Source organism: Cervus elaphus, chromosome X (assembly GCF_910594005.1).
Source record: "Cervus elaphus chromosome X, mCerEla1.1, whole genome shotgun sequence".
Taxonomy (NCBI): domain Eukaryota; kingdom Metazoa; phylum Chordata; class Mammalia; order Artiodactyla; family Cervidae; genus Cervus; species Cervus elaphus.
In genome coordinates, this window is record NC_057848.1 from 72,457,487 (window position 1) to 72,480,076 (window position 22,590).

Genomic DNA, 22,590 nt, shown 5'->3' on the forward strand with positions numbered 1-22,590 from the left:
ATGTTTTTCCCACTAATTACCCAGACTTTACTAGTTCAGTGCTCTACTCAAGTCACACTTCTTTTGCAAAGTCTGTCTTGTTTACTGTACTTCACAGTGCTTCCTCCCATCCCAGAACTCATAGACTCAAATCTTTTGTTGTCCAAATATATATCTACAGTGTTGTGAATTGTTTCTCATTTGACTCATGTCATGTCTAGCCATCTCAACTCAGTCCTCTCAGTATTTAACAAGTAACAGTTGCTCAACTTGTGCTTGAGTACGCAAAAAAATGACAAATGGAAATCCTGACTGACAGACTTCTTAAGAACCTCTGACTGTTCCCATGCTTTGAGTTCAAATTGCTTTACTGCATCCTTCTTGACTTGAGTAGTGAGAACAGTTCAGCTGAGCTGGAGAGCTAACTGCCAAGTGCTGGAGTACTGCATTAAACAGGTCAAAATGAAAGTGAGGCACGTTTTTAACCGCTTACGGCGTTTGTATAGACAAGGGTCTGAACTCAAAGGCTCACTCTGATCCACTACTTCTGTGGAATGGCCTACTTGTTGAGGGTTGGACGGATCAGCACAGATGTTGGGAGTTGTCTCACTGTTTAGGGAGCCCTGAACAAAAGGCACTTGCAGACTTATGGACCCAGAGGTTGGGAAAAGGAAGAAGGAAAGGCTAGGAATTGGAAACTACTGAGTCAGGGTCTAGAAAATTGTCTTCTAGTTTTTTCCCATAAGAAAACTTCCAGATAGAGGTGCCTGGGCCAGAAATGCAGATGTGTTTAACAGCACCGCCATCCAGGGGGACCTGAATCCTTGTCTGCAACAACTTTCAGAGATGGTAATGCATTGTGTGTTGATTTTGTATCAAATCTGATATGGGGAGGACACCTTTGTTATGAAGCCCACCAAGGGAAGTCTTTGTAATTGCTTATGGTCAGGCCTAAAAAATCGGTGATTTTTGGCTGGGACATGGACTCCTTATGTATGAAATCTGTACTCAGGACCTCAAACTACCCTTATCTGTTCCAGGGTGGACATTTCCCAACATTTTAATATCTTTGATATCAGGATGTATTTTATAATTGATGTCATCCAGATAACAGTTGTGATTTAATTGATGCTTTGGGATAAAAATCAAGAAAGTACCAGCATACTCAGCCCTAAAAAGGAATGAATTTGGGTCAGTTGTAGTGAGGTGGGTGAAATTAGAGTGAAGACAGAACGAGAAAAACAAATGTCATTTATTAATTCATGGAATCTAGAAAAAAGGCACTGATGAACCTATTTGCAGGGAAGGAATGGAGACAGAGGTCTAGAGAATGGACTTGTGGACACGGGGAAGGTAAGGGTGGGATGAATTGAGAAAGTAGTGCTGAAATGTATACACTATCAAATAGTGAGAAGTTCCTGTATAGCGCAGAGAGCCCAGCCTGCTGAAACAAGGCAGAGGATGCAGACTGAAGCTGCCTAGAACTTGGTTTGGTTTCCCTCAACCACCCCAGTGCATGCCTCAGTCCATGGCAAGCACCCAAGCACCAGATAAAGAATCCAGAGCATTAGTAATAAGAATGCTAACTGAACTAAGGAAAAGAATCGATGAACACAGTTTTAATAAGGAACTAGAAAATGAATAAAAGAACCAGTCAGGACTGGAGAATACAGTAACAAATGAAAAACATACTTGAAGGAATAAACAGCAGACTAAGGATACAGAAGAACACAGTGATACAGAAGACAGAATAAGGGAAATTGCGCATTCGGAACAGGAAGAAGGTGGCTCCGGTGGTGAAGAGTCCACCTGCGGTGCAGGAGACTCAGGTTCGATCCCTGGATCAGGAAGATCCCTGGGGAAGGAAATGGCTACCCACTCCAGTATTCTTGCCTGGAGAATTCCACAGACAGAGGAGTCTGGAGGGCTACAGTCCATGGGGTCGCATAGAGTCAGGCACGACTGAACAACAAACACACACATACAAGGAAACAACACAAGTGATGTGGAAGACAGCATAAGGGAAATCCCCCAATCAGAACAGGAAAAAGAAAAAGAAAGGGAACAATTTAGGGTACCTGTTGGAAAACAGCAGGTATACTAATATTCACATTATAGGTGTCCCAGAAGAAGAGAGAGAAAGATGTGTTGAAAATGTAATTTGATTAAATTGTGGCTTAAAAATGTCTGAATCTGAAGAAGGAAACAGATATCTAGGTATGAGAGGCACAGTGAGTTCCCTAAAATTTGTGAACTCAGACCCATTCCAAGATATAATTAAAACAGCAAAATTTAGAATTTTAAAGGCAGTTAGAACAGACTCATATAAAAGGGAATTCCCATAAGGTCATCAGCTGATTCTTCTGCAGAAACTTTGCAAGCCAGAATGAAGTGGCATGGTTTATTTAAGGTATTGAAAGGGGGAAAACCTACAATTTAGGATAATCTGCCCAGCAAGATTATAATTCAGAGTTGGAGGAGAAATAAAGAACTTCTCAGACAAGTAAAAGTGAAAAGAATTCATCAATACTACACCAACCCTAAAAGAAATGTTAAAGGATTTTCTATAGGTGGAAAGAAAAGGCTGCAAGAAGAAGAACTTATAGGCAAGGAAAAATCCAATTAGTAAAGGCAAATATATAGTAAAGATTGTGAATCAACCACTTAAGTAAGCTTGTGTAAAGATTAAAAGACAAAAAGAAATTCTAAAATCAACCATAACTATAATAAATAGTTAAGGGATAAACATGAAGATGTAAAATATGACATCAGAAATACAAAACTGCAGGGGAGAGGAGTAAAAAAATGTAACTCTTTTAGAATGTGTATGAACTTAATGACTACCAGTTTAAAACAATAGATATAGGCCAACATATGTGAACCCCATGGTAACAACAAATCATAGACCTACAATAGATATGCAAAAACTGGAGAGAAAAAGACTTAAGCATACCGCTGAAGCAATCAAACCACGAGAGAAGAGTCTAAAGGAAGAAGAAAACAGAAGAACTGCAAAAACAACCAGAAAACAAGTAACAAAGTGGCAATAAGTGTATTTAAATGTCAGTAGACCAAATGGTCCAATGGAAAGACAAAGAGTGTCTAATTGGATAAAAAATAAGACCCCTGTATATACTGCTTGCAGGAGACTCACTTCAGAGCTAAAGCCACACATGGAAAGAAAGTGAGGTGATGGAAAAGAAGATTTCCTGAAAATAAAAATAGCAAGAAAGCTGGGATAGCAATATTCATATAAAACAAAATAGGCTTTAAAACGAAGCCTGTGACAAAAGACAAGGCCATTATATAATAACAAAAGGATCAATACAATCAGAGGATATGACATCTGTTAACATGTGTGCACCTTATATAGGAGCATCTAAATATATAAAGCAAATATTAACAGACATAAAGGGAGAAGTTGACATTGATAATAGGTGACTCTAACACCCCCATTTACACTGGTGGACAGATCATCCAGACAGAAAATAAGGACACAGTAGTAGTAAATGATACATTAGATCAGTTGTGCTGAATAGATATGTATAGGACATTCCATCCAAAACCAGCAGAATGCACATTCTTTTCAAGTGTACATAGAACATTCTCTAGGGTAGATCCTATGCTAGGCCACAAGTTTCAACAAATTTAAGAGCATAGAAATTATTTCAGGCATTATTTTCTGACCACAGTAGTATAAAACTAGAAAACAACTACATTAAGAAAAATGGGGAAAAAACCAAACACAGAGAGTAAACAATAAGCTACTAAAAAAACAGTGAGACAACAAAGAAATAAAAAAGGAAATCAGAAAATACTTCAAGACAAAAATACAACTTTCCAAAATCTATGAAAGCAAATGTGTGTCACATCCCACTCTTTGTAACCCCACATGGACTGTAGCCCACCAGCCTCCTCTGTCCTCCTCTCTCCAAGCAGGAATACTGGAGTGGGTAACCATTCCCTTCTGAAGGGATCTTCCCAACCCAGGGACCTAACCCAGGTCTCTTGCATTGCAGGCAGATTCTTGACCACCTGAGTCACCAGAGAAGCCCAAAATCTATGGGACACAGCAAAAACAGGTCCAGAAGAGAAGCTTCTAGCAATGCAGGCAACCTCAGGAGACATGAAAAGTCTCAAGCAACCTAGCGTACTATCTATAGGAATTAGAAAAAGAAGAACAAAGCCTGAAGTCAGTGGAAGGAAGGAAATAGTAAAGATCAATCAGGAAATGAAATAGAGCCCCCCTAGAGAAGAAACCAATAGAAAAGATTGATGAAGGCGTGAACTGTTTTTTGAAGAAATGAAAAACAGAATTGATAAGAATCGGTAAGGCTTTAGCCAGTTGCCATGTCAGGCTATTACACATCTCTACCAGAAACATGTTATTTTTATAATTTTTCCATTTACTTTCAATGTACTGCTAAACTGTTCCTTTCTCTTACTTTCTGGGATCCATTTGCCTTAGGGCACAATTAATGGCTCCTCTTTCCCGTTTCCTGTAGCACTTTATACACACATTTAACAGCACTTGCCACTTTGTTCTATAGTGCCTTGTTTATTCTTGCCTGGAGAATCACATGGACAGAGGAGCCTGGTGGGCTGCAGTCCACAGGGTCGCACAGAGCCAAACACGACTGAAGCGACTTAGCACAGCACAGCACACAGCACCTTTGTTTATGAGTCTGTTTTCCTACCTAAGTTGTGAATGTTTCCTAGTTGAGACCTCTGCTTTCCTCAACTTTGCTTCCACAAGCTCAAGCATAAGATCTGACACTGACTTATGTTTGTGGAGTTGAGTTGAAAGGCTGGAATGCATGGGTTTCATCTCTCCTCCTCCAACCTCAATGTTACTTTCTTCAAGTGTATTGATTTGCCATTCTAGCCAGCACTGTCTCCTGTTGTGCTCTGTCCCATGCTTTCTGTCATATGCTCAGATTGACTTTAGCCCCTATCAGTAAACTCCTGCTGCCATAGCTTCAATGGTCCCTAAAAGTCCAAGTTGCCTTCTTCCTTCAGTTGACATTTATCTTCTCTATTGCATGTGTTATTTGTGGTAATCATGTTTTATAAAGGCACTGTGGACTCGGAGTTAGTGAATACTGAACACTTCTCCCTCGTGGAAACACAGGGTTGAGTTCCTGTGAACCTCTGGTCACGACATTCGTGTCAGATACTCAGCACATAACCTTGTTGTATATGTGTTTCCATTTAAAGGCACCTAGTTCAATGTATCGGAGAAGGCAATGGCACCCCACTCCGGTACTCTTGCCTGGAAAATCCCATGGGCAGAGGAGCCTGGTAGGCTGCAGTCCATGGGGTCACGAAGAGTTGGACAGGACTGAGCGACTTCCCTTTCACTTTTCACTTTCATGCATTGGACAAGGAAATGGCAGCCCACTCCCGTGTTCTTGCCTGGAGAATCCCAGGGACGGCGGAGCCTGGTGGGCTGCCGTCAATGGGGTCGCACAGAGTCGGACACGATTGAAGTGACTTAGCAGCAGCAGCAGCAGCAGCTGTTCACTGTATATTGTTGGTGCATCAACCTTGAAGTCACAGCCAACAGCAGTATAACTCACACCTGAACAAAGGTTGTCTAACACACGTATGTCCTGTCAAGCACATCATGAGCTTCTCCTTAGGACCACTAGACAGCTCTTCAGCACTACGCTTGAGGGCCATTTTAAATGGCGAAATCACCATCAAAACGCACGCAAAAATGTGAAAACTGTGGCACTGAACAGATCATGAAAAGAAAGTTTGTACAGTACAAGAGCAGTGTTACTTATTCAACCTCAGCATGGAATGTATGCTTCTTGCCACTGCTTATGTCTGTGAATGACCATGGCACAGCTCAAGGACTGATTCTGGGGACACAGTGAATTTTAGAGAGTTGGTGAATTTGCAAATATGAATCTATGGGTAATGAGGATAGATTGTGCCCCCGTAGTATCTCATCTTCTGAAATTATGAGATTCATGGCACAGATCTTGCTTCTTGGTGGCCTCCCTTTTAGGTGATTTTAGGTTTCAACTTTCTCATGTTTCTTCATCCCGCTGCCGCTTGACTCACTTCTCATACTCCAAAACTTTTTGACCTCTCTTATTGCCATGTTTTGTTGTCTCTTCTCCCATTTGTTTTGTTTGTGTGACTTTGTAGCTTTCCTCTGCCTTTACCGTCATTTTCATGGAGTTATCTGATAGAGCAGAGAGAAAAGTATATATCCAATCAACCATGGAGCCAGAATTTTATTGTATAACATCATTCGTCACGTGTTATATGTATAATAAGTTTACTAAGTAATTGTTGAATAAATTAAAGAGCTGCTATTTTTATGCAAAAATGTACCTGTCCTAGATAGTACATTATAGCGGTATTTTTTTAGTACCTCATAGTTTACTATGTTAAAGAAAAAACAAACAAACTTTCTCCTCCTTACTTCTGCTAACCTTTCCTACTTAGTAGAACATTGGCTAAGGAAGATGGGAAATAAATTTAAATTAAGACATATATGGGGACGTCCCTGGTGGCACAGTGGATGGAACACTGCCAACGTAAGGGACATGGGTTTGATCCATGGTCCAGAAAGATTCCACATACCTCAGAGCAACGAAGCCCATAAGCTGCAACTCCTTAGCCTGCATGCTTCAACTACTGAAGCCCAAGTGCCTTTTCTCTGCAGTAAGAGAAGCCACTGCAGTGAGAAGACTGCACCCTGCAAGAAGGACTAGCCCCTTCTCGTCACAACTGGAGAACGCCCATGCAGCAGCCAAGAGCCAGCACAGCCATAAACGAATAAATACTAAGTTTAAAAAATTACTAAATAAAAAACCATATTCAGCTGGAGCGCATATCTTGTTTTAAAGCTTAGGTTTCTTTCCTTTTGCATCATTTTTTCCATAGACAGTTCCATAGACTTTATGATTTTGTCAGTTACAAAAAGATAAAATTATAATGCCTAAAGTGATCCCAGAAACCATCAGATTTAACCTTTGATTTATAGGATACTGAGAGTCAGGCTGTCTTGGTTCAGTTCTTGGCTCTACTACTTGATTTGGACAAGTGTCTTTTTCTGGCCTCTGTATCTTCATCTATAAGATGAGAGGAAAAATATAACTGATGTCATAGAATTGTTCTGAAGACTGAGATAATTTCAAGTTTGTAGTACTATGACTGACATGTAGTAAGATCTCCATATATATTTAATTATTATATTAAGTCACTTAATTAGTAATTTAGCTGGCTTCCAGCCCCCCAGTTTAGTATACTTAATATTGGGTTGGTCGAAATGTTTGTTTTTCCGCAACACTGGATGAAAAACCCAAATGAACTTTTTGGCCAACCCAACACATGCTTAGGAATTATAAATCTCTTTTTCCAAGTTAGCTACCATTATTTTCTCTCCATCTCTTTCTTCATTTAAAGATCATTGCATGATGATATATTTCTGAAACTAAACATACTCTTAGCATTTCACCCATTACCACCTGCATTTGTAAGGACTTCCTGTATAGAACATTTTAAATTTAGTCATTCCTTGTAGTTGTTTATGGCACTTTCAGATAGCACTTTTTTCTGTAAAGTTGAGTGGTCTCACAGAAGCAGATTTTTTTAAAGTTACAATAATGCACTCCATTTCCCAGCATAAGTGGGTAAGTGCCACCCTGGCTTGAGCTGGGCTTAAAAGCAAAGGAAAAGCCCTTGGACCAGAGAGGAAACACTCGCATAACTGTGTTGATAAATTACAAACCACTCTCCTTGCTCTCACTTGTGCTGTGGAAGACAGGGCACCTTTGATGTGGATCTTTTTAAACAGCAGAACCTCTGTGGGATACCACCCCACACAGGAAGGTGAGTATCAGGCCACAGAACCTGATAACGCAAACACCTGCAGATTTGGTCCCTTCTTCTATTATATGAGGGTTTATTTCTGCTTTCTTCAATAAAGTTATCGGTCAGAACTCGCTGCATGACTTACTCTGTAGTTAGATTGGTTATTGATGGTGACAAGGAATCTAATCTTCTGGCAGTATATCTTTTTTCAAATGGTGGCGCTAGGGTGGGAGATGGTGGAGGACAGCGATCAGGGGCTGGGGAAAATATAGGAACGTTAAAGGTTTATCTTTCTGGGAGCTTGAGGCTGTAGAAAATTAGACCTAGGAGATTCAGAAGAAAATCCCTGTGTGTAATGGCATTTTGTGGCAGGAGGACTGAGGGAGAGTAAACCAATAATAACTTCTGCTTGATTTTGATGGAGAGAATCTAGGCTTTAGAATAAGAGAAGCGTAAGTTTGAATCCAGCCATGGGGTCGCAAAGAGTCGCATACGACTGAGTGACTGAACTGAAAATGAAACTGAAGTCACTTACAAACTATGAGAGTTTTGGACTGATGAAGTGATACTGTGAGCCACAACTTCCATATCTGTAAAGCAGGGGTAATAATACCAACTCTGCAGGGATTTTAGGAAGGACAGGTGTAACTTATGTAATGCAATTAGGACTTTCTAGACTTTGTAGTAATGTCGCATCATACTTGTGTTCTTGCCAATCTTGCTGCTAGCTGTCTCAAAGTATTCATTGTGTGAAAGCAGCCTGAACCTCAAATGGGTTTATACTCTGAAACTGAATGCAGTTTCCTGATAACTCTTTTTAAAAGTAATTGAGATATAATTAACTTATTAGTTTCAACTATACAACATAATGATTGAATATCTGTATGCAGTGTGACATGATCACCACATTAAGTCTATTTAAGGTAACATGTATGGTGGCACTAATGGTAAAAAACATGCCAGCCAATGCAGGAGATGTAAGGGATGTGGGTTCGATCCCTAGGTTGGGAAGATCCCCTGGAGGAGGGTGTGGCAACCCAATATTCTTGCCTGGAGAATCCCCATGGATAGAGGAGCCTGGCAGGCCCCAGTCCACAGGGTTGCAAAGAGTCGGCCACGACTGAAGCGACTTAGCATGCACACATACCACCATACATAGTTACAAAAGTTTTCTCTCGTGATGAGAGCCTTTAAGGTCTACTGCCATGAAAGTGAAAGTTGCTCAGTTGTGTCCGACTCTTTGACACACCACGGACGGAATTCTCCAGGCCAGAATACTGGAGTGGGTAGCTGTTCCCTTCTCCAGGGCATCTTCCCAACCTAGGGATCGAACCCCGGTTTCCCACATTGCAGGCGGATTCTTTACCAGCTGAGCCACAAGGGAAGCCCATACATGGTTACAAAACTTTTCTCTTCTGATGAGAGTTTTTAAGGTCTACTGCCATAGCAACTTTCAAATATACAGCACAGTATTATTAACTAATATTAACATATTAGTCACCATGCTGACAGCTCTTAATCTCATCTTGATAAGGTACATAAGCATTTCCTCACCCAAAAAGAAGATACAGTTAGTTTACTAGGCTGAAATTGCCAATATGTGACTGTTTCAGACTTATGAAAATAGCATTTTTGTATAATTCAACCTAAAAGTATGTTACTATCCCTAGAATGTACTTCTTTGTCCATCCTTTAAAAACTCAATCCCATGCTCTGCACAGTTTGTGGCACAGCATGGGTATCAGCACACATTAACTGAGGAAATGTATGAATGAATGAATGAAAGCAGGGTCATATAGTGATATTTTGGTGTGCAGGAGAAATCAGGTAAAACAGCCTCCAGGACACAGCCTTGAGTGGGAACTGAAGCTCCAAAGAACAGCCTGCGTGTGGGGTGGTGGAGGTGTTTGTGTGTGTGTAATGGGAGATTGCTAGAGAGGAAACCAGCCATGCTATTGCTTCTGGTTGGGTGATAAGAGATAGAATGTGGAGAGGAAGGGATAGTTTCACATCAGCTGGCAAGAGCAGAGTCTCTTCCTTTGTTTTCTTGTCTCCAGCCACTGCTGAAGCCAGCAATAATTGGTTGGTTTCACTTCCAGTCATTGTACTCCTAACAGTAGCTACTACTTTAAAGATAAGACACTAAAAATTACTCAAGTGGCATCACTTTATGTTGAGTCCTTTGGTTCAGTATGGAATATTCACAGTGTTGTTTGAGAATTCCAGAGCTCCTGTTGTATTCAAATCAGACACCACTAATGAGAAGGTGTATATTTCCTAGGACGTGCCTCCTTCCTAGGAAACAGGAAGGAGGAAACAGTGGAGACAGTTATTCAAAGCTGCTGCATTTTAAAAGTTAGCGCTGATGAGTCAGGCAATGAAGGTAATGGTTTAATGGTTCTCCTTAAGAGCTCAGGATAATCTTCGTGATTTTTCTGTAGCCCACAGTCTTGCTGCACCCAGAACTGCTCAGATTTGGGGAGGCTGATTACCGCATGTAAGACTTCATGAGACTGGTATGTTTAAACAAAGGAGGGTAGTCTTTTCTAATTACTAGAAGTCTTACATCCTTTGTTCAGGATTGGGACAATTGATAAATTATCAATAATCAGAAATGGCTTCACAGAATCAGAGCAGTCACGGGAATTTTGGGTTTTGAGGTATCTTTCATCAAGGCTGTGGTGAAGTCTAATGATTGTCCTGTTATAGAGTACAGCTGACCCTTGAACAACATGGATTTTAACTGTGTGTCTTGTTTTCAATAGTAAATATTGTCGTACTACACTGATCGTGATTGGTTGAATCCAAGGTTGTAGAACCTCAGATGGGGAGGAACTGGGTGTATGGACAGAAGTTATGTGAGTGGATTTCTGACTGTGTGGAGAGCCTGTGCTCCTAACTTTGGCATCGCTCAAGGTCAACTGTATGTCACTCCAGCAATGGAAAACTTCATAATTTCCTCCCATGGATACTTAGCCACTCAGTTGTGTCTGACTCTTTGTGACCCCACGGACTCAGACTGCCAGGCTCCTCTGTCTATGGGATTCTCCAGGCAAGAAGACTGGAGTGGGTAGCTATTCCCTTCTCCACAGGATCATCCCAATCTAGGTATCGAACCTGGGTCTCTTATGTTGAAGGCAGATTCTTTACTATCTGAGCTACCAGGGAAACCCTAGGCATTTCCTTACTATATCTGACTCTTTGTGACCCCATGGACATATCTGACTCTTTGTGACCCCATGTATTAGAGTGCACCAGGTTCCTCTGCCCATGGAATTCTCCAGGCAAGAATACTAGAGTAGGTAGCCATTTTCTTCTCCAGGGGATCATCCCAATCCAGGATCCAACCTGAGTCTCCTGCATTGCAGGCACAATATTTACCGTCTGAGTCACCAGGGAAGCCCTAGGTATTTCCTTAGACAGCAATAATCCTTCTAGTAGCAGTGAAACAGATGAAAAGTCAATAACCAAGTCAGAGTAGGGGAAAAAGTTACCTGCTTAAACAATGGTGGAAATACATGCTTACACTTACATGGTTCTGACTTACTTTGCTAACCAATGCTCTCCACTGTATTGGTTCCTAAACTAAACTAGGATGTGGCAGAATTTACAAACAGGATTCTTTCAACTCCCAGAGATGATACTTTCACTGATTACTGAATGTTAGGAAACCAGAAAAGAGGAAAATCTAGAAAGGTTCTTAAATTTCAGTCAGCCTTAATAAAAAGTAGCAATCAGGGTTGAGGAAAATATGAAGGATATTCAGGAACTGACATAAAAGTTCCAGTTTAATCAGAAACATCTATTTTTTTTTTCCTGAGCAAACCTGAAATTTGCATTGTCAAATTAGCCTTTTATTCCAAACAAGTAGAAAACTGATATTTCAATGATTTAAAATAAATCATGAATGAGTTCAAAGTTCAAATCCAAAGTTCCCAGTGCCTTTCAGAGATTTAATAATATTCAAATAAATATGAAGAATTGTAAGAAAATGGATAATTTTCAGTTGCCTCAACTTTAAATTCCCCCAGAAAGCACTCTCAAAGGAAATTTAATATCTTTTTTGAAAGTCTTGATGAGAACTATAAGATATCTTAAAATCTGATGAATTAGGCTGAGAGGTGAACTGGAGTTTCATAGCTAATATTACAGGATAGTGCTATCAATGATTGACTAAACTGTTAAATATTCCAAAGTATTATTTTTGTCATAGACTAACACTAATACAGGAGACTAAATACACAAAATGACATAAACAGACATACTCACTTCTATTTCATTCAGTCCTCTGACTTTTAAAACAAAGTCCAAGATTCAAGATTAATGTCAAAGATAAGTCATTTAATAATGAGCCCCTAATCATTTAAGACTGGTTTTAGTATGGGGTCTCAAGACACAAACAGCTTATTAATAACTTGCTTGCTAATACCTATGCTGAAACATTATCTCCACAAAAAGAACATAGAGAACAAAAAAAGGAAGCACCTGTAACGTCTTTTAAAAGGTATTCATTTGAATCAGTTCTAATGAGATGGATGAAACTGGAGCCCACTATACAGAGTGAAGTAAGCCAGAAAGATAAAGAACAATACAGTATACTAACACATATATATGGAATTTAGAAAGATGGTAACAATAACCCTATATGCAAAACAGAAAAAGAGACACAGATGTACAGAACAGACTTTTGGACTCTGTGGGAGAAGGCGAGGGTGGGATGTTTCAAGAGAACAGCATCGAAACATGTATATTATCTAGGGTGAAACAGATCACCAGCCCAGGTTGGATGCATGAGACAAGTGCTCGGGCCTGGTGCACCGGGAAGACCCAGAGGGATCGGGTAGAGAGGGAGGTGGGAGGGGGGATCGGGATGGGGAATACATGTAAATCCATGGCTGATTCGTCTCAATGTGTGACAAAAACCACTACAATATTGTAAAGTAATTAGCCTCCAACTAATAAAAAAATAAATGGGAAAAAATAAATAAAAGGTATTAACCATGAGCATCACCATATTTCAAAGAATGTCAGTCGTTTCCACTCCAGGTTCAGAAACTTCCTTTCACAATTCTTTGAGAAAGCTAATTTATAGTACTGGGTTGCCCAAAATGTTCCTGCGGTTTTAAAGCAAAAACAGAAGACACATTTTTCATCATTTTCACCAAGAACTTTATTGAACAACATATTCACCAATTGCAACATATTCACCAATATGCAGATGAAACTACTCTAATGACAGAAAGTGAAGAGGAACTGAAGAGTCTCTTGAGGAGGGTGAAAAGGAAATGGAAAAGCCAGCTGAAAACTCAACATTCAAAAAACGAAGATCATGGCATCTGGTTTCATCACTTCATGGCAAGTACATGGGGAAAAAGTGGATGCAGTAGCAGATATTACTTCCTTGGGCTACAAAATCACTGTGGACTGTGACTGCAGCCACGAAATTAAGACATTTGTTCCTTGGAAGGAAAGCTATGACAAACCTAGACAGCATATTAAGAAGCAGGGACATCATTTTGCCAGCAAAGTCCATATAGTCAAAGCTATGGTTTTTACAATAGTCATGTACAGATGTGAGAGTTGGATCATAGATAAGGCTGAGCACCAAAGAACTGATGCTTTCAACTGTGGTGCTGGAGAACACTCTTGAGATTCCCTGGGACAGGAAGGTGATCAACAGTCAGTCCTAAAGGAAATCAACCCTGAACATCCACTGAAAGGACTGATGCTGAAGCTGAAGCTCCAATACTCTGGCCACCTGATGCAAAGAGCTGACTCATCGCAGAAAAGACCCTGTTGCTGGGAAAGTCTGAAGGCAGGAGAAGGGGCAGCAGAGGATGAGATGGTTGGATGGCATCACAGACTCGATGGACATGAGCTTGAGGAAACTCCGGGAAATAGTGAAGAACAGGGATGCCTGGCATGCATTCAAATAATTTCTTCTTCTAGGGAGCCCAAAGCTATTTTTCATATAATCATGGGCTCACAAAATTCCAGTGGAAATGGAAACATCAAAACTAAAACTCTTACAGATGGAACAATCACAGTCATAAGGACAAATGACTTTCCCAACATCACCAGAAAAATCAAAGATGGCTTCTTGGCAGGGGCAGGGTCTGATATCTTTGCATTCCCAGTGCCGAGTTCAATGCTTGGCATATATTGAGTGATTAATAAGTGGGTACTGCAGATAATTCAAAAAACATTTTAGACATCAAACAATACTTCCTATGAATTAATTTACTCTGTTAATAACTTTTGATCAGTAGGAAATTAAATAGGATAATACATGAATGATGAGAGAAGAAAATAGAAATAACAAGAATTTAATTAAATAAATAATAAAATAATTTTAATGCCCATGTTAAAAAAGTCTTCTGAGTTGAAATGAGGGCTAATACTAAAAATTCCTGCATCAAGGGATACTGAAAATAGTCCTTCAATAATAAGGATTTAAAGGTTATACTTGATTGGGCTTATTTCTAGTTAACCAGGAAATTAAACGTTAAAAATTTCAGAACAGTTTTCACTTTCAAAATGTATGTGAAAGGAAACTTTCTATTATGAATAACTCATGAGAATACCCATTGCCAACTTCTCCAATCTGAGAAAAACAATTTGATGCAGCCTGCCCTAGCCTTCAGACAGAAATGCACATAAGCAGTCCCCAGGTGGTCTCTGGATTAATTTGCTCTTGGCTGCTGTTTCAATGGCCTCCAACCTTATAGCTGGGCTCTCCTGCTTTCTAACTGGACAGTCGGGTCCTTAAAGGTAAGGCCAGTGTCTTTCTTCTGTGGCATCCCTTATAGGACCAGTTCTATACCCAGCAAACACCAGGTTCTATGAGCCTGGTGAAGCCCTTTCTTCTTGTCCAAAGATTGAGGTCAAAGTTGTTCCAGGAAGTCTGATTCCACTTGTCCTGCCAGCCATTCCTTGGGACGTTTAAACCTCGAGTGCCCCTTATGTGAACCCTGTGCAAATCTCAGCCCAGGACTGCTCCCCACCTGCATCATCCTGTCCACCTCCCATAACCAGCCTGCTCACAGTCTCCTTAATAGAAACAGGAGTGTTTACCTTGAAATCATCCCCAAACCACATGGCTATACTGCCTTCAGCAGGGTTGGGAACATCAGGCCAACATAGGTGCTTCAGTTTGCTAATACGAGAGAAGATTTTAAAACAAGAAGTAAGTCCAAGAAGCATTTTCCTTGTACTGCATGGCCAAGCCAAAAGAATGCTAACCCGCCTTCCAGTGGAGGAGACGCAAGACCCAGGTTCAAGTTGGGAAGATCCCCTGGAGAAGGAAATGGCAGCCCACTGCAATATTCTTGACTGGAAACTTCCATGGACAGAGGAGTCTGGTGGGCTACAGTCCATGGGTCACAAAGAATCAGACACGACTGAGCATGCAAACACACATGGGGAATTGTACGGCCCCCTATTGAATAATGGCAAGCTCACAGCCTCCTGATGGAAACTGAGAAAGCAAAGTACTTTGCGGGGAGGCAGCGGGGGTTGAAACTGCAAGTCATTTGTGCGACATAATGGAGGGAGAACTTTCTCCAGAAAGCTACTCTTTCCCACTCTCCTGCCACCGCATCTCCACCCCCTGGTCCTGGTGCCAAGAATCACACTATCACAGAGCCATTTGTTTGAGATTTATTCCCCAGGAAAGGTAACACTCTAAGTCTTATAAGATACTCATATTTTAGAGCAGTGATTCTCAAAGTGTGGTTCCCAACCAGCAGCATCGTCACCACCTGGGAGCTTTTAGATATGCAAAATTTACAAGAATTTGTGCTGAAGATTCAGTTACAATCCACGGGAATTGAGGTTGACTTAGTTTGACCATAACTAAGCACAGCTTGGTCCTCCTAGGTGGCGTCAGTGGTAAAGAACCCACCTGCCAATGCAGGAGACATTAGAGATATGGGTTCAATCCCTGGGCTGGGAAGATCCTCTGGAGGTGGGCATGGCAACCCACTCCAGTATTCTTGCCTGGAGAATTCCACAGACAGAGGAGTCTGGCAGGCTATGGTCCCTAGTTAGGGTCTCTAAGGTTGCAAAGAGTCAGACACGACTGAAGTGACTTAGCATACATGCACACACAAGCGCAGCTTGGCAGAGAAGACTCACAACTGTGCAGTTCTGGAGAGAGAGGTCTACCAGGGAGGGAGCCCGTGACCCTTAGGGTAGAATGAGGCTCCCTGGGGAGAGAAAGGACAAGACCCTGAAGACAGGCTTCCTCCCCTACAGTGGCCAGAGCAGGCAGAACAAATGGCCTTCAGCCAGTCCTCCAACACTGTGTAATTAGCAAGGACCAATCTATCCTGGGCATGCGCTGACCAGAGCTCCAACTCCATGGGTACCCTGCTCCCTACTCTGCCTAGAAGAGAAGCTGGCCACCTGGAGACCCTTTGCTGCTGCCAGTGGTCCCCACTAGACACTGAGAGAGAGGATCTTCTCCCCAACTCTAGTATCAATTTTAGAACATAGTAGATAAAGCCTGTAAAGCAGCTGACACCTCCCTGGCTTCAAAAAGTCCTAGGCCTGGGGCATGGGCTGTCGGGGGTGGAGGTCCTCTGCTCCAGTTAGAATTCTAATGTGCCACAGTGTAAGGCACATGATAAACTCAGTAGCTAGGTAAAAAAAAAAACAAAAAAATGAATGAACATGCCTAAATAGCAGAGCACCCTCTTCCACCCATGGTGCCTTCCACTCCCTTTCCACCCCTCATTTTGAGGGCCCGCATTGTTGTCTCTAAACCCACTTGGGTTTTTGGATGCCATATGCCACCGTCAGGAGGATGAAAATAAGAAGGCCCCCTCCAACCAGAGAAGTTACAAGAAAAATCTCAAAGACACCTTTGGGAAAAGGAGAACAAAATCAGTAGTAGGCTGAGCTCCTTACTTTCTTGACAAAAATCAAAGAGTAATATTTCCTTCCAGTAGTTTTAGCAACATATTCCTTGCCAATTTTCTTTCAATTTAATTTAAACTCATTCCATTTCTCCTCTCCCTGAATAATACTGACAGAAATTATGTTCCCCAGGTTCACCCTCCAGTTTCATTCATTTAATAAACATTTCTGAGCACTTATAATTTGCCAAACACTATTCTGAGTAATAAAATAAATAAACAGCAAGAAACACAAGAATCCCTACTCTCATGGAGTTTACATTCTGGTACAAGAATTCAGACAATAAATAATGTAAGATTATTTCAGATAAAATGGGTATTTTTTAAATTATTTTATTATTAGAGAATAACTAGGGTAAAGTGGGATAGGAGTTAGCACCTTTAGATAGGGTAGCAAAGGAAGACTCTTGGGAGAAGTGAAATTTGAGCTAATGTGAATAATGAGAAGGAACGAGCCATGTTCATTCTGGGGAAAGCATTCCAGACCGAAAAAAGAGCAGATGCAAGAGCATAAATGGGAACATAATTGGGAAGTGGTGGGAGGTGAGATCAGGAAGGGACAGATGAGGAAGTGTCCTGAAATCTGGGAAGGAGTTTAGGTTTTATTTAAAATACAACAGAAGCCATTGGTGGCTTTTAAGCAAGGAGTCTAGGATTTTAAACTCTGGCTGTTGTGTGGAAAACAGATGGTAGAGGATCAAAGATAGAAGCAGGGAGATCTATAAGAACCAAGGGTAAAAAACTTCTAGGCTCCAAGGTAGACTTTTGCCTTCAAGTTGACCCCTAAAGAAATTCCACCAAATAATGCAATTTGTGTCTAGTGTTGTAAAAAGATAACATAATTTTTAAAGATTTTAAAGAGCAATATCAAAAAAGAAGTCCCTAAAGACAATGCTTCAGTCAATAAAAAAGAACGTGTTTTCTGTGTAGAAACACATACTATACCCACATCTTCTAGAACCATAAACTGCTTTTCTTCTCTTGGAAACATGATGATAAACAAGGGACTTCCAAGAATACTTAGACTGTTTCTAGCTTTTATTGAAATTTTGCAATATCCCTTCACTTTTAAGTTTCATTTTTAAGAACAGTGTTAGTATATCCTTACAATCAAATCTCTGTCATTCAAAGGCTTGGAAAAATTAACCTGTTTCTCCCATCTTCCTTCCTTCTTTCTCCTTCATCTCCCTTCTCAGCCCATCTTCTTTCCCCTCTTGAATAGTCCCCACGAGCATCAGATGCATCACATTATATTTTACATTATTGTTTTATTTATTAAATTTTTCTTGCTCCCATTTTTCTTTATTTTTATTTTTTTATTTTACATAACAAAACAAACGGATACGGTTAGGTTACAAGATAGTTAGGTCTTTTCCTGCCCTAAATTCAGTGATTTTCTGTCTACTGAAATGACATAAAACAAGGGGCATCTAGATGTCCTGACATTAGTGCACTGAGAATATCTGACCCCATCTCTGAGTCAGACTGAGTTATTCTGGGGTCCTTCCCACACCCCAAGACCCCAGACCCCACAGGGCCCTGGACGTGGGGTGAGTCCCAGAGGAGGACGATCATTGCTCACAGTGTTGGGCCGTAGGGTGCTTCACACTACCCGAGAACAGATTTTTATTTTTACTTGATTTATGTTTGCACATCATTAAGTATTATTCAAAAGCGGCGATGAAAACAGAGAATGAGAATGTAAGGTTCAAGATCAGGATCTTCTTAATTACTACAACTCTGTATACCCACTGTTTTCTATTAACTTAGATCTGACATCATTTTAAAGTAAATATTTTGAAAGCACATACCAACCATAAAGGAACATAAAATTAAGGTTGTCAAATTTAATGTATTTTCTAAATATTTAATAAAGTTTTATATAGATGAGAAAGCTCAGATATAAAAATGTTAATAATACACAGACTAAATTCTCTGAGATGATTCTGAGGAGTCTAAACCCAAGGGGAAAATATGCAATACAACTATGTCCATTTCAATCCCTATGACTTCTCCATTTTAAAAAGGTTAAGACGGGCGAAAAAAAAAAAGATGAAGGTTAAGATGATTTCAGGATTTAACAAAATAATGAAGAATAAACTTGGCCTCACTGAAATTTTAATATAAAATCTGATTACTAGAACATATTATGCACTTTTTTACTCAAAAGACTCCACAAATGATGACATTAAGTGGGTCAGTGGTGCAAGGTTTTTCCTTGTTTGACACACAGGGATTGACAACTGTGAACTGGGGACAATCTTGAGGTGGGGCTGGTTTGAAGTGTCAGTGAAGTTGGCATTAACTTGATCCCTCCTCTCTATGAAGATTTGGGGCTACCCGTGAGGAAGAAGCAAAACGAACCATCTTTCCAAATTCAGCTCTCAATCTTCCTGCTCTCCCTCCCATCACTCATATGCTTTCCTGGAAGGCCAGTGAGTCAGACAACAAATGGTTCTTCTTACTTTGCCCTTTCTTTTGGCTTCCCCCTGCCCCTGGCAAACACCATCTGTGACTGGCCTAAAGGAAGTGTCAAGGAGACATTCCCAGGGACTAAAAGAGTACTCACTAATTGATGATGTCTTGAAGTTTATCCCGGGGCCATTAGCTCCCCCAGCACTGATGCTGGCCATGACCCGAACAGTGTAAGAGGTCTTTCGTGTCAGGGACTCCAGGTCATACCACAAGATGCTGGAGCTGACTGTCTTGGCTAAAGGAAAAATACAGAAGTCAAACACCACAGCCAAACCCAAGTGAAAATTGTGCTTTATTGGAGTTCAAATAAGAGCACTGGAACCTGTGCTTCCAAGCTTGGCCATCTAATACTCCTATCTCTCTATCCGTTAAAATTAGCTTATTAAGATGGATCAAAGACCTAAATATAAGGGTTAAAACTATAAAACGCTTAGAAAACCACATAAGGTAGATCTATATGGCCTTGAATATGACAATGACTTCTTAAATATGACACCAGCACAGAAGCAGCAGAAAGATTAAACTGGGCTTCATCAAAATTAAAAGTTTTTGTGCATCAAAAGACACTATCAAGAGAGTGAAAAACTCACAGAATGGGAAAAAATACTTGCAAATCATGCATTTGATAAGGAATTTGTATCCAGAATGCTTTAAAAAATAAAACCCTAACAACTCAACAACTGAATGACAAACAGCCCGATTTAAAAACGAGCAAAGAGACTGAGAAGACTTTCTCTAAAGAAGATATACAAATGGCCAACAAACACATATAAAAGATGCTCTACATCATTAGTTATTATGGAAGTGCAAATCAAAAGCACATTGATATGGCTGATTCATGTTGATACATGACAGTAATCAACACAGTGTTGTAAAGCAATTATCCTTCAATTAAAAATAAATACATTTTAAAAAAAACCACATTGAGATAGCATTTTATACCCACTAGGACAGCCACGCTTTTTAAAAATGAAAAATAACAAGTGTTGATAAGGATGTAGAGAAATTAGAACTCTAATTTATTGCTAGTGGAAATGCAAATTGGTATAACTGCTATGGAAAACAGTTTGGCGGCCCCTCAGTAAGTTAACTTAGAATTCCCAAATGACCCAGCAATTCTAATCCTAGTATATACCCCCCAAAGAATTAAAAGCAGAGATTCAAACAGATATTTATACACCAGTGTTCATAGCAGCATTAATCACAGTGGCTAAAATGTTTTATCAACTGATGAATGGATTAAAAGATGTTTCTTGATATAATAAAATATTATTTAGCCATAAAAAGGAATGAGGTGCTAATACATGCTACAACATGGATGAATTTTGAACACATTATGCTAAGTGAAAGAAGCCAGGCTAAAAAAAAAAAAAAAAAAGTAACATATTGTAGGATTCTGTTTATATGAAATATCCAGAGTAGGGAAACCCATAGAAACAGAAAGGAGTTTTGTGGTTGCCGCGGACTCTGGGTCAAGGGTAAGGAAGTGACTGATTCATGGGTACACGGTTCCTGTTTGGAGTGGAATTAAGTAGTATTATGGTTACAACATTACGGATGTTTAATACTCAATGCCACTAAATTGTATACTTTCACATGTTTGAAGTGGTACAATTTACATTATATGTACACTACATGTATTTTACCATAACCAAAAAAAAAAAAAAAAAATTAGCCTAAACAGAAACCCAGGCCTAGCCCACAATTGAGGATGTCAGGCAATATTGTAGATGCAAGAAAAAGGCAGTGGACGGTAGAAGCCATTGTAAAGGGTCCTGCACTGAAGCAAGTGCCACCAAACAGGGTCTGTCCCCTCTAGCCTTTAATCTAGGCATGTCCCACTCTGGCGTAAAGATCAAGAGCTCCATGGAGGCCCACTGTTCACAGCCTGATGGGCACAAATTATATCAATTTCTCTGGTCCCTACAGGACTCTCAGGTACAGTCATTTCAATCTCATTTGACTCTTAAAAACTCAAGAGATGGACACCCTTGACACTGTTTTCAGAGAATCTCAAGGAAGTTAAGTGATTCCTGCAAAATGGCAGGGCACCCACCATAGGAGCTACCCCGATAGCAGGTCTATCCACAGCATCTATCTGGGGCTCAGGGTTCTTTCAGCTAGACTATAAGCTCTAATATAAGCTCTAATATAAGCTCACTTACAGAATTCCTTTCCATCTTCAACTTGGTAAAATATGGTGTAATTGATGAAACCATTTCTCTGATGCTTGGGAATCTCCTTCCATGTAATTGTGACTGTCCTCACACCAGTGTTCTCTGCCTTCATCACGGGACCTGCTGATGGAACTTTATAGGACAGGGAGACAAATGAACACCGAATCACACCCCAGCAGGTCTTTCCCCTACGAAGTCTCTGCCCAGTCCTCAAACTGTAATCAGTGCTGGGGGTGGGAGGTGGGGCAGAGTAGGGAAACGATGAATCAACTTGTCTTGAAAAGCTGTTGTCTGGAATCATGCCTCTCAAACAGGAAGAGAAGCAGAGACAAAGACCAGAGAAAGAGTACTTCCTCATAGACCTCTCACTAATTTGGCACCCAGCTTTTTCATCCAGACATGTAATAGCTATTATCAAACAGTTGAAGATTATGCTTCCATGAGCTATCATTGAGTGACAGGATATATTTCCTAAGGTTGAATCTGGAAGATGTTAACTTCCAAAAAGGCAGAAGTTACAGTCTGAGTGGTTCACCAATAAAACCTTTGCTTATTGCTATACAATCAAATACAGTTTTTTAGCATCTCCAAGTTACAGTTAACTCTTAGGGTCCCTAGCTTGGTCTTTTCTGATTATAGAGCTGTTAGCACTGTTTCTTTGTGACTTTTGGCAAGTTGGTTCACCTCTCTGAGCCTTGCTTTTGTGAGATGAGGGACTTGGACTTGATGATCTCTAATGTCCACCGCAGCTTTAAATTTCATTGACTCCATACTCTGACCACAACTGTGTCAACTTCTACAAACTGTAATAAGTATACATAGCTTACTACAAGCTAAATGTGCAGCACGGATGAGCACTAAAACAACTGTGAACAAGCCACAAGCCTTCACAGCCTTGAGTAAATGTTGGACAGGCCCCAGAGTTTCCTTTGCCCAATGGCACCTTGTCCATACATACCACCTTCTTTGACATAAGCCTGGATGGAATATGGCTCGCCCACTCGGTTTTGCAACATTGGATACACAGAGATATTATAGTACCAGATAGGTTTCAGTTCATCTGCAGAAAAGGGGGAGGTAGAGAGGGAGGGGGGCAGAGGGAGGGAAAGAGAGAGAAGGAGTGAGGGAGGGAGGAAGAAGCGTTAGGTGCAGAGCATGGCATAGAAGAAGGAATGCTAGACTAAGACTTATGACCTGTGACTTAGAGA

The 22,590-nt window shown here is 40.5% G+C and overlaps 1 pseudogene; it reads right to left on the reverse strand.

The window, feature by feature from the left end:
* Positions 1-14,772: 14,772 nt before the first annotated feature.
* Positions 14,773-22,590, reverse strand: part of LOC122690351 — a 67,303-nt pseudogene continuing 59,485 nt past the window's right edge.